The sequence below is a fragment of the Bufo gargarizans genome, unplaced genomic scaffold, assembly GCF_014858855.1.
Source record: "Bufo gargarizans isolate SCDJY-AF-19 unplaced genomic scaffold, ASM1485885v1 original_scaffold_842_pilon, whole genome shotgun sequence".
NCBI lineage: Eukaryota > Metazoa > Chordata > Amphibia > Anura > Bufonidae > Bufo > Bufo gargarizans.
In genome coordinates, this window is record NW_025334723.1 from 163172 (window position 1) to 181589 (window position 18418).

Genomic DNA, 18418 nt, shown 5'->3' on the forward strand with positions numbered 1-18418 from the left:
TTGCTGGTATCCACATCGGTCCAGATAAGGCTACTTTCACACTTGCGTTAGGAGCGGATCCGTCTGGTGTCTGCACAGACGGATCCGCTCCTATAATGCAAACGCTTGCATCCGTTCAGAACGGATCCGTTTGCATAACTGTTTATTTCAGATCTGATTTTTCACTTCGGAAAACTCAGATCCGACAGTATATTCTAAACACAGAAGCGTTCCCATGGTGATGGGGACGCTTCATGTTAGAATATACTGAGAACTGTGTACACGACTGCCCCCTGCTGCCTGGCAGATGCTGCCAGGCAGCAGGGGGCAGACCCCCCCCCCCTCCTGTATTTAACTTATTGGTGGCCAGTGCGGCCCCCCCTCCCTCCCCAGTATTAAATATGACCAGTGCGGCCTCCCCCTCCCTCCCTCCCCAGTATTAAATATGACCAGTGCGGCCCCCTCCCTCTATATTTATTGGTGGCCGGGCCAGTGCGGATTCCAAGTATTGTGAGCAGTGCGGCCTCCCCTCTCCCCCCCTAATTAAAATCACCCCCCCCCCCCCCCATCATTGGTGGCAGCGGAGAGTACCGATCGGAGTCCCAGTTTAAATCGCTGGGGCTCCGATCGGTTACCATGGCAACCAAGACGCTATTGCAGTCTTGGCTGCCATGGTTACTTGGCAATAAATACAAGCATTATACTTACCTGAAGAGCTGCGATGTCTGACCGGCCGGGAGCTCCTCCTACTGGTAAGTGAAAGGTCTGTGCGGCGCATTGCCTATAGCACAGACCTGTCACTTACCAGTAGGAGGAGCGCCCGGCCGGTCAGGTATCGCAGCTCTTCAGGTAAGTATAATGCTTGTATTTATTGCTAAGTAACCATGGCAGCCAAGACTGCAATAGCGTCTTGGTTGCCATGGTAACCGATCGGAGCCCCAGCGATTTAAACTGGGACTCCGATCGGTACTCTCCGCTGGCACCAATGATGGGGGGGGGGGGGTGATTTTAATTAGGGGGGGAGAGGGGAGGCCGCACTGCTCACAATACTTGGAATCCGCACTGGCCCGGCCACCAATAAATATAGAGGGAGGGGGCCGCACTGGTAATATTTAATACTGGGGAGGGAGGGAGGGGGAGGCCGCACTGGTCATATTTAATACTGGGGAGGGAGGGAGGGAGGGGGAGGCCGCCGCACTGGTAATATTTAATACTGGGGAGGGAGGGGGAGGCCGCACTGGTCATATTTAATACTGGGGAGGGAGGGAGGGGGAGGCCGCAGCACTGGTAATATTTAATACTGGGGAGGGAGGGGGGCCCGCACTGGCCACCAATAAGTTAATTACAGGAGGAGGGGGGGTCTGCCCCCTGCTGCCTGGCAGCATCTGCCAGGCAGCAGGGGGCAGTCATGTACACAGTTCTCAGTATATTCTAACATGAAGCGTCCCCATCACCATGGGAACGCCTCTGTGTTAGAATATACTGTCGGATCTGAGGTTTACGATGTAACTCAAATCCGATGGTATATTCTAACATAGAGGCGTTCCCATGGTGATGGGGACGCTTCAAGTTAAAATATACCATCGGATCGGAGAAAACTCCGATCTGATGGGGACTCCTGACTTTGCATTGAAAGTCAATGGGGGACGGATCCGTTTGAAATTGCACCATATTGTGTCAACGTCAAACGGATCCGTCCCCATTGACTTGCATTGTAAGTCTGGACGGATCCGTTTGGCTCCGCACGGCCAGGCGGACACGAAAACGCTGCAAGCAGCGTTCAGGTGTCCGCCTGCTGAGCGGAGCGGAGGCCAAACGGTGCCAAACTGATGCATTCTGAGCGGATCCGCATCCACTCAGAATGCATTGGGGCTGTACGGATCCGTTCGGGGCCGCTTGTGAGAGCCTTCAAACGGAACTCACAAGCGGAGCCCCGAACGCTAGTGTGAAAGTAGCCTTATATATGTTATCCAGAGGTCCTTAATGCCATGTTAGTTTATAACATAGTGGTCTATGTAGGAAAGGATTATTTGTATTGTGACAATTTTAGTGTCATACAAATATCTAAAGATGAGCAAATTTCTCAAAAATTTGATTCAGCCAATTAAAAATTTGCTTTGATCCGAATTAATTTGTGACGAATTGCATTAAAAAAAATCGCTATTTCCGGGCTGCATAGAGCCTTTAAATGGGTGTAGAACACTATGCCTTGCAGTAACACGCATAGGGAGTATGCTGGGGTAGTGAAATAATACTGTCAGTATGACATGCAGATGACAGGTATCGCTAATAGAATCACTGCACCCCTACAACAAATTGCTGGAATGACAGAGCTGTATAATGATGTTTTCTGTATGACTCTCCCAAGCCCCTGCAATGTCTGTCCCTGCACAAATATGCTGTGAAAGGATTCCTCCTTATCCATACCGGGCACTTATAAACCGCTTTGTTTTTTTACGATGATGTTTTCTTTATCACTCTCCCTAGCGCCTGAAACGTCTGTCCCTGTGATAGAGATGTGGCCATCATTCTTTGAATCAGCTCCCATATACTCCAGCGCTCAGACAACGCCTTATCTTCTCCAGAGCATGTAGGTTCAATCCTACCCAAGATGACACGCCTCCTTACTACATCATATATGCTGTTCTGCTGTTAGTAAAGACTCTATTGCAATATGGCGCTTACAGATAGATATTTACATAGTACCACAAACAATGTGTATATGCCAAGTCTTCTCTTTTCTTATTTTCCTATTTTAGCCAATGTAACAATGCCACGAGCCTCAGGGGGAATGCCCCCTCTGATGCACATATAAATTGCTTCACTTCCTGTAATAAATGAGAATTTGCTTTCACCCCAGTGTGTGTGTGTCAGTCATTTTCTTCCATGCACGTAAAACCCTTGAGTTACTATTAATTTGAAGCAGTAAAGCAAACATAATCAGCCTTGATTGAGGGCATATTCAACAGTTGGTGCCCAATAAGTGGGGCTCAGGAGAAGTAGCGTCGCTAGCCGAGGTTTGAGGTTCCCAGAGCACTGTGGACTACGCTTGAGGACGAGGACTGCAGCCTCAGAGACCAGGTGAGAAAATTCTGGTCACCTCATCTACCTCTTTTTCTGTCCTCTACTGTGCTGTGGTAATATGTTCTGCTGTTGATGTTAAGTACGCAGTAGCAACTTTGGTTGATGTAAAATCCTGAGTTCCTAGAACCTTAGAGGAAAAGTTTGAGTTTGCTCTGCTGTGGTTGTGTTTTTTGTATGTGTGTTTGTGACAGGCACCTTCACAGTTAACAGTTAAGCAGAGCAAGAGATTTCACCTGGCGGGGGGATGGAGCTGCATATGGGCTACTAAATTATCTGGCCCAGTATCAGTGGGTGGAGCCCCGGGGTGCTCCGGGATGGGGCTTGATTTAGGGGTTACTGATTTATATGTCCTAGTGATGGAGGGTGTGACCCTGTGTAGCCCCGGGTGGGACTCAAATTAAGGGCCACTAAATTAAATTATTAAATTATCTTACTAACAAAGGGTGGGGCCCCGGGAGGACTGTAAATTATCTGCCCTGAGTGGCGGAGGGTTAGTCCTGGATTGGCAGACCAGATGTGGTAGCCAGGAAAAAAATATATATTCTGCACAGGGGTGAGCTCTGCTTGGTGGTAAAAATGGAAAGGTGTTGGTTGTCTTTTGTCTTGTTTGTGATTGAGTTGAGTCCAGTTGTGATCCTCGGGGAGTGTCGTCTCTATCTGTCTGTGTACCATGGAAGGTGCCGTGTCTCTGTTGCCCGGTGAATATACGGCCCCGCAGCTGGTGGCTGGTGTGTATGAAGGGAGACAGCAGGGGCTTCAGCTGCAGGGGGAGTGGCGTCACAATATTTGAATGTGTAATAGCGAGAACACTTTCTGCAATGCCGAAGAGATAATCAAAAGGCAATAGGGGTGAGGTACTGAGTGTGAGTGTATGAAGCTTCAGAAAATTGTATGTGTTAATAAGTTCAAAGACTTGTGTGTGGTAATATATGGGAAATGTTTCTTTATGTCTGTTCTACATTGAATGTTATGTCTGTGTGGACCAGGAATGTGACCTTGTGTGTTGCCAAAAAGAAAACTGACTAGTAAAGGAAGGTCACACAGACAAGTTTACTGTGAGCAAAATCACTTCTACTGATGTGATGATGAGGCTAAATTAGGAGTTTAAATCGAGAATGAAAAAAAGAAAAAAAAAAAAAAAAAAAAAAAAAAGGAATCATCACAGAGATATAGGGAGGTGTGTGCTCTGGCTTTAGGCCAAAAAGGAGTGAAATTATCACAAAAGTTTCTTGCAGGAGTGAATACAGGACATTCAGCCTTGAAGTTAGAACATTCTATTCTGATATTATGAAAAACATTTCAAGCACCAGCATGAAAATTATTATGTATAAGAAATTAGAGTGGACAAAACCATATTTGACAGATAAACAGACAAGTAATTTTTTTTACATGCCACTGATACTACCTTCCAAAATGGCGCTGAGAGACCCTGCCATACCCCCAGCAGCCATCTTAGCTAAGATAACTTCTTCAGCAGTAGCCATTTTAACTAATCCAATTTCCAGCCTGGCTGCCATCTTAACTCCTGTAACTTGCGGCCAGCCCAGCGGCCATCTTAACTTAGGGAACTTCCTGCCCGGCAGCCATCTTAGTTACTGGTATTTTTCCTGATACGGCTACAAGCACAAGAAAATACACATAGATCTAAGTAGCACTACATAGAGTACTGAACTCAGTAAATGAAATGCCTTAACTTCTATGTTTTTGTTTCCTTTACTAGGATTAAGTCAGCACTTGGAGGCAACTTCATGTTGATTCATAATAGTTTGTTGTGGTTGGGGCAGATGTCCAGGACTCTAGGTCAAGTGAAGTACTCGGCCCTGGGGGTCCTGCCCATCTGCTAAAATCACAGAAGTAGGGGATTGGAATAAAACTGGTGTCCAGACAGATTCTGTTCTTTCTGTCTTTCATATGATGTTGCTGAAAAATACTAACCTTGATACAAGATGCTGCAGAAGTAGTAAGGAAGAAAGAATGTAGACAGGCAGTGAAGGACATCAGCAAGCTAATGAAAGGTGTAGACATCCCCCCCGATGGTAAACAGAGTAGTAGTGAGAAAAAATATGTAGGGAAAAAAAGGGTGGCTGAAAGATAACAAGCTCACAGAACAGACAGAAGTCTTCCTGAGAGAGGCAAGTGTATAGAGGAGGAGGATGGAGCTGTGAAGCTCACGTGCCCTCAATGTCCAGGAACTTTGTTTGTTGGCCGTTAGTGATAAAACTCCACGGTCCATGTTTGTGTCAGTACTCCCTGCAGAAAGAGAAGGAAGCACTGCTTGCGGGACCCACGAATGTTGGCAAGCTCCCAGTTCCTCCTATGGAAGTGTAGATAAAGCCTGGCGCCCCACTTCCCAGGAAGATGCAGTATCTCTTGAGTTTGGCACAGTCAGATGCCATATCTCAAACAGTCCGAGGCTTTTTGAAAAAGCGGAGGTTATCAAGGAGATTGTATACCCTTCTAACACTCTTTTGAACCATGTGAAAAAGAAAAGTGAGAAGGGCAAACCCACCCAGTACCAGATGGTACATGACCTACGTGCTGTCAATGAAGCCAAAGTTTGTAACAGCCCCATTTTGTCCAGTACACACACCTTGTTGGCTCAGGTTCTCACTACCCCTACCCACTCCACTGTGATTGATTTGACAAATGTTTTATTTTCAGTACCACTAAATTTAGACAGTTGGTAGTGGTTTGCCTTCACACATAAGGATACCTGTGTGGTACCACTACAGGGAGCCCAGAATTCACCTAGTAGGTTTACTGAAGCCATGACACTCCTGTCCTTTTTTTAAGCTGATCATGGCTGCACGGTAAAAAAAAATAAAAAATAAAAAAATAATATAAAGTTTCAGTTTTGCTGCATTCCTGTTACCTTCATTTCACCCCTGAACGTAAGAAGGCTGTGCAGGACACCCCTTTGCCCAGAAACATGAATGCATTGAGCACATTTTTGGGCCTTGTTCCTTATTGCAGACCTTGGATACGCAAGTTTGATGCAGCCTCTTTATGACTGTAAGGGACTAAAAGATAAACACTTTATAAATGAGGTGGTAGATACCTTTATGCCCTAAACCTGGCAATTTTGTGCTCCTCCGCACTGGGCCTATCAGATTATTACATTTAGATTATATTTTATAGAAGTAAATGGCCATGCATCAGCTGTCCTTACCCAACTGCATGGCCAGCTACAACGCCCTGTGGCATATTATTCAGCCCGACTTGACCCCGTGGCCAGAAGTGCCCCCTTCAGCATCAGAGCTGTAGCAGTTATACAACCAAAGCTCTGAGATAGTCCTGAACCACAAAGTGACAGTGCTTGTTCCTCATGAAAGTACAACCCAAAAATATTTTTGTTGCCCGCCATTTGAGAATGCAGTTTTCCATTTTGTTGCTTAACAATGTTACTGTCCAAAAGGTGTAATACGTTGAATCTGGCCAACCTGTTGCCTCTGGAGCAAGGGGGAGGGAAGAGTTAGGGCATTTAAAAACCATTTCTTCCAGATCTAGAGGATGAGGCTCATGACTGTTTGCAGAGGATGTCACGAGAAACAGCAGGATTTGACCAGATGGTAAATCAGTCAGTCAGTCATTAGATAATCCAGATCATGTGCTCTTTGTGGATGGATCAAGGTATGGTCAGGATGGCAGGTACTACACAGGTTGGGTAGTGGTGATTAAACACTAAGGGCTCTGGAGATGGCTTGCAGATATGCAGATGTTTTTCCCACAGCAGCTCTCCAGATGCAACATGGTTGTCTGACAGATTATATGATCAGTTTGTACAAGCATTTGACTAAAATACACACTCGAGTTTATGCTTCACTTCCCGATCCTGATAAAGTACCAGAAACCCACCCACTTGTGTCTGGAGATTGGGTGGTGGTAAAAAGACACTTTAGAGAAGTCCTCAAACCCTGTTATGATGGTCTATTCCAAGTATTGCTGACCACAAGAACATCAGTGAAGCTCAAAGGAAAGCCTAATTGGATCTACGCCAATCATTGCAAGAGAATGTTGTGTCTTGTGTGCTGTTGTTCCCCCTTGTGTGACTGCTGATCCTTGGATCCTATGGATTCTTATTGAGATACTAAAAATGAGTTTCTGGGTTGGGGAAAAGTTGTGCAAATGGAAGAACAAAGTTGTTACAGTCCGATACGTCTAGCCCAGTGATCCATTGATAGCATTGCTTATGGATTCTCAGCATTAACATTTCTTATGTTCACAATAATAAATGGCCAGGTCATGAATGTCCTGAAAGGGATCATTTCCTATTCCTGAATTTATCTTTAATTCTGCTGTTTGCATTAATTGTTTGCTGTGTCATCCCCTGCATTAGGAGGCTTTTGTTCAAAGTTGTAACTAAGGCTACCCCTAAGATGATCATGGAGACCTACACAAGGATGGGAGACAAGGTTTAATTCATTATGTTGGTCCCCCCCCCCCCCCCGCCTCTGACACCACCTGGAGATCATCAACCATCGGGACATACATCTGAATTGCCGATGGTCTAGTCCAGTGTCATGGGAGGATATACATTAGGATATGATGTCATGGAAGCTGGTGAAGAGGATGTCAGAGCACTGGGACAGATGTGCTAGGCTTTCATTAGGGAAAGAATGAGGTCCAAGGGGGGGGGGGGGAACTGATAAAGATGTGGCCATCATTCTTTGAATCGGCTAAGAAAGCTCCCAGCTCTCAGACAACGCCTTATCTTCTCCAGAGCATGAAGGTTCCTACCCAAGAGGACACGCCTCCTTACTACATCATATATGCTGTTCTGCTGTTAGTAAAGACTCCATTACAATATGGTGCTTACAGCTAGATATTTACATAGTACCACAGTTAGTAAAACAATGCACACATGCCAAGTCTTATCTTTTTTCTTATTTTCATATTTTAGCCAATGCAACAATGCCACAAGCTTTAGGGGGAAAGCCCCCTCTAATGTACATATAAACTGCTTCACTTCCTGTAATAAATGAGAATTTGCTTTGACCCCAGTGTGTGTGTCACAGTAATTTTATTCCGTGCAAGTAAAACCCTTGGGTTACTATTAATTTGGAGCAGTAGAGCAAACATAATCAGCCCTGATTGAGGGCATCTTCAACACCTGCACTTAGATGATGTGAAATGATTCATCCCTATCCTTATCGTGCACTTTTAAAATCCATTTTTTTTCACAATGAGGTTTTCTTTCACTTTCACTAGCGCCTGCATAAACCTCTGTCCTTGAACAAAGTATGATGGCGAATGGCAGAATCTAAGATGGCCGCCATATTTATAGGGCTGTGACATTACCGGGCTGGCTGGCTGCATGCATGGCATTATGGATCATCCCGCCTTCCCAGAGTTCCTTGCCCCATGTCCTCACGAGTGTAGCTGCCATTGTAGCTGCCATCTTAGGAAAAATTGCAATCAAATTCCGCTTCATCAGCTTAGATTCGCTCATCTCTACTAATATCCAACATTTGTAATTATGCCAGCCAGACATCACCTCCTATCGTTGGTGTCCCTCCATATACAGATTTTAATCATGCTTTTAATTATTTATATGCGTTTGTTCAATAAAAATGTATTTATAAGTTTTTAGATTCGGGGAAAAAAAAATTCCCTCCTAAAATAAGGAAAATTGGCTTCAGTCTCATGTCTTTATTTGTTTTGTTTTTTTATTCCTCTGTATCAACTTGCAGGATAAGAGGCTGAAATGGATGGACGTAAATATGTCTTTTTTCAGCCTTACAAACTATGGGGGTCATTTCCGAACAGATATACGCCACTTTTGTAGTGAATATCTGGCGTAGATTCTGTCTCACGCAATGTTGTGGAAGAATCGGTGACTTCTTCCCCGCTCATGCCAGTTCTAAAACACGGGGAGTATTGTGGGAGGGAAGGGGATGGACCAGCATGCATAAAAAGTTGTCTAAATGTAAGACAGGAAGGAAGCTGTCTTACATTTAGAATCGGTGGTGGATACACCAAAGTTATGTAGAGGACGGCACCTCTACATAACTTCAGTGATCCACCACCAGCGCAGGTACTTATTAAGACTGGCGTATAAAAACGCTGGTATTAATAAAAGTGTCCCAATGTTTATACGCTATTGTGTCGGATTGCTTCTCCTGTGCAACTCTCGGTGAAAACTCTCAAGTTTATATAGAATTATTAGTATATATCAGCTTTAGAAGTAGAGTCAAGTCTTTCCTTGCAATTATAGATAGAACCATTGCGTAGCTCAGTGAATAATTATATAATTAGATGATTGAACAAAAAAAAAGTATAGATTATACTTATTTTATGTAAATGAAATTTAAATAAATAGAAATAAATGGAAACTTAGAACATTAAAAGCATAAAGGCATATCAAAATAAATTAGCATTTCCGATTTTCTTTGATTAGATAAAAACGTTATTAAAAAGGTTATAGGCAATTCTTTTACAGTTTGCATATATCCTAGTGACTGCAACAGATATAGAACTACCTATCGTATGTTTCACCCTATAAGACGCACCTAGGTTTTTGAGGAGGAAAAAAAGAAACAATTTTGAACAAAAAGGTGTGATTTTGGTGTGTTTTTAACTAATGGTGGTCTGTTGATGACACTAATATGGTGGATCTGTGGATGACACTGTTATGGGGTGGATCTGTGGATGACACTGTTATGGGGGGGGATCTGTGGATGACACTTATGGGGGGGATCTGTGGATGACACTGTTATGGGGGGATCTGTGGATGACACTGCAATGGGGGGAGATCTGTGGATGACACTGCTATGGGGAGGGGATCTGTGGATGACACTGCCGGCCTACAGCCCCTCCTCCCTCCACACTAATACATCGCAGGCCACGCCGTGCAGTATCGCGGCCCGCGATGCATCAGTGTTAGCAGAGTAAAAATGGCAGCATTAGCCCCATAAGATGCACTGCTATTTCCCCCCACTTTATTTTGGGGGGGGGGGGAACTGTTTCTTATGAGGTGAAATATATCTGTAATATTTTATAAAACCTTTACTGTAAAATAAGATATGTTAACAAATGTTATGAATCTTTACATTTAGCATGTGAATCCTGAGTTTTTATGGTCCTATGACAAAAGATTTAAGTTTTGCTTGTTTTGTTTCAGTATCATTGCCTGCTTTATTCAATAGTGCATGGTTTCCGTATCCAGTTCCTAAAGGGAACCTGTCATCAACTTCATGCTGCCCATACTAACGGCAGAATAAAGTAGAGAGAGGTGAGTTGATTTATGCTGTCTTTCATTTAAAAGTAAGTGGTTGCTGAGAACTAACATCACAATCATTGCAGACTGGGCCTGGAAAAGAGTCACAGCCACCTGAGAAGAGTCATGGTTATTCATAAATCTGTGCTCTCCCTGCCCAGCTGATGATGACTGACCGTCTTCTACCTAGTTTTCTCCCTTTCTCTCTAGGAGAAAACTGCCAATCATCAGCAGATGGATGAGAGAGCAGGAGATTATGTATAACCATGACTCTTCTCAGGTAGATTTGACTCTTTTCAAGGACTGTGCTGAAATGATTATGATGCTGGTTCTCAGCAACCACTTATTTTTAGCTAATTTTTTTTATATAGGGCATAGGTGATTTAATAATTTTTACTAAATATATTATTAAAGGGGACATGGGATTAGAAAAACATGGCTGCTTTCTTCCACAAAGACGGCGTGCCACACCTGTCCACAGGTTGTGTGTGGTATTGTAGCTTAGCCCTAACATGAGCATGACACAACTCATGGACATACATATGTGGTGCTATTTTTGGAAGAAGACAACCATGTTTTTTTGTAATCCTGTACAACTAATTTAACATATATACAAAGGACAATGAGGTTTCTATATAATTGTGATGTGGCACAAGCTAACCAAGACTAATCGAAAAAATATCAGTGGCTTGCTCTTCCAGGAGAGTCTTGGACTTTTTCATAGCAGCAAAGTCTTATATTTCAACATCTACTAGCCTGGCCAGTATTCTATATAAAAGACCTATATTTCTATATGAGACAAATGGAGTAATAACGCATATGATTCCCAGTTTCTGGCACATATGAAGTACTGTATTATGTTTTTGACCTATAACCCCCAAAATAGATTGCAATTGTTTTGGGCTAAATACTTTCCTTCAATATTTAAATGCATGACATGATTTATAACACTCTTGATTAGCTGTCAATAAGTAGACTCTCCTCAATAGATGTCTCTTTGACTTTATCAATTCAACCATCAGCATGCTGATTTTGGCAAAGTCTTGAATATCCACAGGTTATTCCATAAATATCTGATAGTTATGGCTACCACCTTTTGGACCCAACAGTTATCACTTGAACAGATACCACATCCTGGAGTGATTGGAGCTGTGTGTATTTCTCTCCTTCTACTTCTATCGGAATCGTGGAAACAGATGAAAATAACTAACCTGGGACACTTATACAAATGCTATACAGATACGTGTCCACCTCTCTATTCGCTCTCAACCTGGATGCCAGTGGCCACCTCAGCAGGTAAGCTGAGGGTCATTGATGCCTCCATTCTAGAGACAAATGCATGTTCTAGAGGTGGCACACACATCTCACAGACATACGCTGCATTTCTTGTCGATATGCTATAAATACCTAAGATGGGAACATTCCTTTAGGTTTCTGGCGATTTGTTGTGCTTTTCACAGAATGCCAATACACAGATATTCTCATGCCAAACCAGCAGCATACATTTCCTCTAAAAACACTCAATAACCCCTTAAATTGAACAAACAAAAGACGCCACATTTGCAGGCAGGAGTGTTTGCTGCAAGTGATGTTGATGGCAACTTGGATCCCAATCTTCTTATATACATTGGCCATGTTCAGGGAAACACTACTTGAAATTTTCCTCAATCTTTAGAAATAAATAGAAGCAGACAACCCTTACATGCCACTGATTTTGCAAACAATCCATTTTGCCTGATGCTCTTCATCCACTTTAGCACTGTCTGATTCTTAATCAGTGTTAAAACACTTCATTATATTTTTAACAGGATTATTGAAAATGCAGGATGTTCTTAATTTCTAATAAAAATGTAGCATACATGGTTTATTGGTAAATGCAAGTTGTAATACTTTTCTGCTTTTATACTTTATCGACTAATGTTATGGAATATAATGGACACTTGCTTGTCACTTACAAAATGGTGTCTGTCCGAGAGACAACCCCCAGTATGCATTCTATGATTGAAACTATTTGCAGCAAAAACTTGAAACAGGAATTCCTGTCATCCATATGCCTTAAACCTATTTCCTGTTTACATTCCTTCTTGTTAAATGACCAATCATGTGAGCCTACTCCTCCCACTAATATGGAGGGTATAGAATGTGAATAAGAATAAGTTAGAGTTATGCTTTGACCTTATCTAGTGTGAGTGTTATTTCTCTCGCCGTGCATGCACGTATCTAGCTAATCTGGAGAAGTGCATCAACCTACCTGACCATTGATCAGAACCAGAACACTAAAAAAAGGCAGAATGGTGGCTCAGCTGGGGCCCTAGGTGCAAATATCATTAAGGACATCATCTGCATGGAGTTTTTATGTTCTCCCCGTGTTTACGTGGGTTTCCTTCCACACTCCAAAGACATAAGGAATTTAGATTGTGAGCTCCATTGGGGAAAGCAAGTAATAATGTCTGCAAAGAGCTGCAGAATAAGTGAGTCAACAAAAAGAATGGCCAGAAAAATAATAAAATCCTGCATTATTTTGGGGAAACTCAAACATTTTGTCCTTGCTGTACTGCACATCAGCTACACATGAACTGACTTTCTGCTGAGTTTGGGATGGGATTGTGCTTCTACACAGCAGCCTGTTTTGAAATGGGAGAGCTGCAGAGGGGAAGAAAGAGAAGTCTGATTAGACAGGGAGGGATTTTAGACTTCCTATAGGCACAATAGATAAGGTAAAGTCAATAGATAACTGCTCTGAAATATTGATGCAGCGGTAAAAGGCTGCCAAGAACCGAGGAAAATAGATAGTTGGTTAATATGACCTGTAGGTACTAAGATACATTTTGCAACTAGAAATTTGCTTCAATCCCCTGTCTAACCAAGTACCACCATGAGGTGTGGGTGTAAAGTGTCTACAAATGAGATGATCATTTATGCTCCTCCCCCTCCTATAAAATATTTGGGGTGTCTCACTTACAACTTGGGCGATGTCTGGGTCCATGCGTAAAATGGGCCAATGTTTGGAAATAATGCCTGTTACATTGCTTTTGGAACTGTCAAATGTGGTAATAAGGTGAATTATGTGTTCCTGAAGACCATGAGGCTTGGGAGTAAGCAACTGAGTGCAACGACAACCACATTCACGGAAACTCTATTTTAAGTCCAGGGCTTTTCAGGGCAATTATGCCTAATAATCAAATATTGACCATGCAGAATCCCTTTGCTCAGGGGAAGTGGATTATTACCCTCCCACCTGAGAAAGGAATTTTTTTAGTGGTGGATTTACGAAAAACAGAAGTGCTCAAACTCAAATTCCTCCTCCCTTATGAGTTTTCTTGACTTGGCAGAGATTAAGATCTCACGTAACTCTGCCAAGTAAGAACTGGTGGGATCAGCCGTCAAATCTCATAGGCATCATTGTCAACTAGTTTTTTTACACATACTTTGATATTGTTTAGAGGCAATCATAACAACATGGCCGCGCCTGTCAGATGGTTTTAAAGTAATAGTACAATCTTTGGCCAAGGAATTCATTGCCTCCAACTAAGATTTAGTAAGATTAAATCCCATCCAACCTGGATCTAGTTGTTCAAGATTGTTGCTTACCATACTGACAGGGACAGGTTCCGACTTCTCAATGAGTAATTGACCACCTAGTCTAAAAAATGCTGTTCACTCCCCTGTCCCCACTGCGAAGACCCTCTGCCTTGACCTCTATTCCTCCCAAGCCATGTTTTTTATCCTACCGGGTGAGTGAAATGATTCATCCACATCCAAAAGATCAGTCTCTGTAGAAGCCAGGTCAGTATATGGTTTATCCTAATCCCCTGATATGCGAACAGCAAAATATGTCATGTAGGGAGTAGGCGATAGCGGTTTTATAGAGCTATCTAGTGCCAGGGTCAGGTTCCAGGTGGGTGCTCCATGGTTAGACATGTTAGGGCCAGCACTGCACCTATCCATAGGGTGATGTAGAGCTAGGCATTTATCCATTCCCTGCACTCATTTGACCCCATACAAGTTCTGGCTTATGCCTGATGGACACCCTACCTACACACTGGATGCGGTAGGAACTAATGGTTCTTTTTTCATTTCCGTTGGTTGGGTGCCGCTTATATCCCTGGTTATCATGGGGGTTGGGTACATCTATGGAGAATAACTATTTTAAGTTATTCTGATCCGGGTTCATTTTAATTATCTTATCATTAAAAGTTATGGTTATTATAGAAGTTACCCCTTGGCTTATAATTGACACTCTTTTCTAAACCATTTATTTATTTATTTTGACCGGGCACAGAAATTCCTTTCTTCCTAGAGTATGGTGCCACTTGCACCTTTTGTGCATCTGTTCAGGAATTTGGTGAGCGGGACTTTAGTTTTCTTCACATTGAAAGAAGCACAAACGTTTCTATTAAACTAGTCAGGAGAACACAAGGCCTTTTTCCAGCGGTTAAATCACTATAAGTGTATTAACAGAAGCTTAGCCACTGAATAACAAAGAAGTGGTCTTTCAATCACGAAATAGAAATCTCTAGATACACTCAGAGAAGAGAACACAGCTGTAAACATTGATGTTTTAAAACCAGAGAAAAACGTCGATTAATCAGCTCTGGATGTGTACGCATCTGTCTTCATCAGTAAATCTAAAGCTTATTTAAAATTATTTGGACTCGGTAATGTTTTCTTTTCAAGTTTGCTTTGCTGAGACTGTTAGCATATCTGTTCCTCACAGGGATAGAATTGTCCAAGCAAAAAAGAGCTTCTTTGTGCTTGAGGGGACCTTTTACCTCTTGTTGCAAATAAAAGCCGGCATCATGCCCGGGGTGACTGGGTCCCCTCCCTATGTCCAACTCAATTCCCTTTCTGTGAAACTGTGAAAGCTTAGAGGGAGATTTTTCAACATAAATGCAGTGGAGAAAATGGCTTGGGCTTTTGTGTAGCTCATAGAGGGCTCCTGTGTCTGTAGGCTGCAAAGAGGCTATTCATTTCATCCAGAACAAGAGCACCATAGATAACGAAAGGCTTTTTTTTGGGCTTTAAAGCAAGGTGTATTTGTTCATGTCAGTGATAGGATATTTAATGTGGTATAGCTCCAACCTCTCACAGCTGAAATGTTAAAAAAAGGACGTATTCTCAAATGGAGAAATGTAATATTCCCTGCATGGAAGGACTGTAAATACAAGCTACATTTATACAGATACAATAAAAATAAAAAAATCAATGGACAATAAAAAAAAGGTATGTTAATAAAGGTAATAATAAAATAGTGCAATTTTCATAACACGGTAAAGAAAAGTATATTAGGTGCAAAGGTATACCCTGGGGTCTGTCATACTATGAAACCTAGCTATTCTACTTGCATAAATTAAATGAAAAAAAAAGGTACTATAAGAAATATTGTAATATATCATATTAAAGAAAACTGCTACTTTTTCCTCTCATCCCTCCTAAAACTCACTGAAATATAATTAATATCACAGCTGGGTAAATGTGTAAAATAGTGTCACTGAATAAATTAATTTACCCTTAAAATTTCACTTTTTATAACTAAAAAATACCCAAATTAAAAAGAAGTATATATATAGAAAATTATTGTAAAGGAGAAAGTTATCACAATGTGGGGATATAGTATAATAGGCATTACTTATTACCACAAGTGTGGTAACTCACTGTATTTTGGACCTCGGTGATGGAAAAATATTGTTCACTATATATCTCAACGGAGGTACTTGAATGCCAGATGTTGCAGCGTTATTCAATGAATCTTGAAGGCATCCAGGTGGGACACAGACAATGGCTGAATCAAATTTGCTTTAGGCATCGGGATGCTGTCCCTATTAGTCTATGCTGTCCCTGACTAAAAGCGGAGTAATTGACCTGAGAGGGGCAGCCCCACTTATTGGTGGCTGTTCCCTCTCCTGAAAATCCCTACCTCTCCAGGAATGCCCATATGTGATGATGCCTATATATTAGGTCAATTTCCCAACAATGCGTGATATCCCCAATTTACAAAACGTCCCGACGCGTTACCCTGATATTCAATGTGTCGTTTCATCAGGGGACCAATACAATAAGGTGCATAATGCAAGTGGATGTAATGACCTGTGGCAAGAATTGGTTTACCGCTGCAGGTTTAAATATCCTTCACCTGATCAATGCCGGCGTCTATCAAGGTCAGTTATGTATGCGCCAGTGAAGCGCGCACATATCTATTGCGCACGCGCCCGCCAGATGCATAATCATCGGGCAAAATCAATTGCGCATGTGCCCGTGAATGATTGTGAGCCCTATTGCTCATGCGCCCGCTCAAAGATTGTAGGATACATACTCCTGGCGGGAAGCTTCAGATCAGCATACTGCGCATGCATTGTATCTCAGTAGTAACGCTCCTTTTAATGAGATTTAGCGCTTAAGCCGATTATACAGGCTTACAAATAATTGGACATATTGAGTGCTATGCAAATAAATAAATAGACAGATACAAGGGGGGTGTAGGGCACCCCAAAAGAAATGTTTTTTGCCCAACTCAAAAAAGCTAAGAATAACTCAAACCAATACCTGTGTATAGTTTTAATTATTTAAATCTCATAATAAACTTAGTACCCTAATAAAATAAAGAAAAAAAAGGATGTGAAGGGTGTGTTACACACATATATATATATATATATATATATATATATATATCCAGAATGGGCAAACTGTCCATCTTTCTAGCCAAATTAAAACCCTGGCTACATGTGGATTAAATATAAAAATGGGTAATAGAAAATTGCTGCTAAAAATGTCAAGGGTCTCCAAACAGATAAAACCCATCCTAGTTGTTACAAAATGTAATGGTGTTGGTGCATGTGTAACTGACCTTGATAGACGCCGGCATTGATCAGGTGAAGGATAAGGAAGGATTAAACTTGCGGTGCTAAACCAATTCTTGCCGCAGGTCAGTACATCCACTGGCCTTTCTTCATCAAAGTGCCATTGTGCACCTTATTGTATTGGTCCCCTGATAAACCGACACATTCGGGACGTTTTGAAATTTGGAGATATCACGCATTGTTGGGAAATTAACCTAATATATAGGCATCATCGAATATGGGAATACCTGGAGAGGTAAGGATTTTCAGGAGAGGGAACAGCCACCGATAAGTGGGGCCACCACTTTCGGGACGATTACTCCGCTTTTAGGCAGGGACATCATAGACTAATGGGGACAGCATCCCGATGCCTAAAGTGGATTTGATTCAGCCATTGTCTGTGTCTTGCCTGGATGCCTTCAAGATTCATTGAGATATGTGATGAACAATATTTTCCCATCACTGAGGTCCAAAGTACCGTGAGTAACCACACTTGTGGTTAGGGTTGTTGCGATACCAACATTTTGATTTGATTTCGATATTATAAAAAAGTATTGCTATACTCGATACCATTTGATATCACGCCCAAAAAAAATTAGACACCAAAAAAGCGGTGTGCATTCCGCATTTTATAGAACTTTCGGCCCATAATCGAACAGTCCGATCCTATTTTTTGGGGGGACAAGGTGATTAAAAAATTGTGAATCGCAGGGTTTTTATTATTTTTTTTTCTTTTCTGTTATGGCGTTCACTGCATAGGAGATATTTTTTCATATTTTAATATTTCACACTCTTTTGGGAGTGGCAATATGCGATATGTTTATTTATTTATTGTGTATATATTACATAGTAACATAGTAACATAGTAACATAGTACATAAGGCTGAAAAAAGACATTTGTCCATCCAGTTCGGCCTGTTATCCCATATCAACATTTATCCCTGTTATCAACATTTGTCCATCCAGTTCGGCCTGTTATATTGTATATGTAAAATTGAGAAAGGGGGTGATTTAAACTTAATATTTTGGGGTTTGATTTTTTTTTACTTTTATTTATTTTTTACTTTTTATTTAATAACTATGAGCCCCCTTAGGGGCTAGAACCTAGGACCTTTTCATCCCTTGTCCTATTCACCCTAATAGAGCTCTATAAGGGTAAATAGGCCTTCACACTCTCCCTGATGCCCTGTGCATAGTACACACAGCAGCAGTGAGCTTACCATGGCAGCCAGTGCTTCAGTAGCGTCCTGGCTGCCATGGTAACCGATTGGAGTCCCAGGATTACACTGCTGGGGCTCCGATC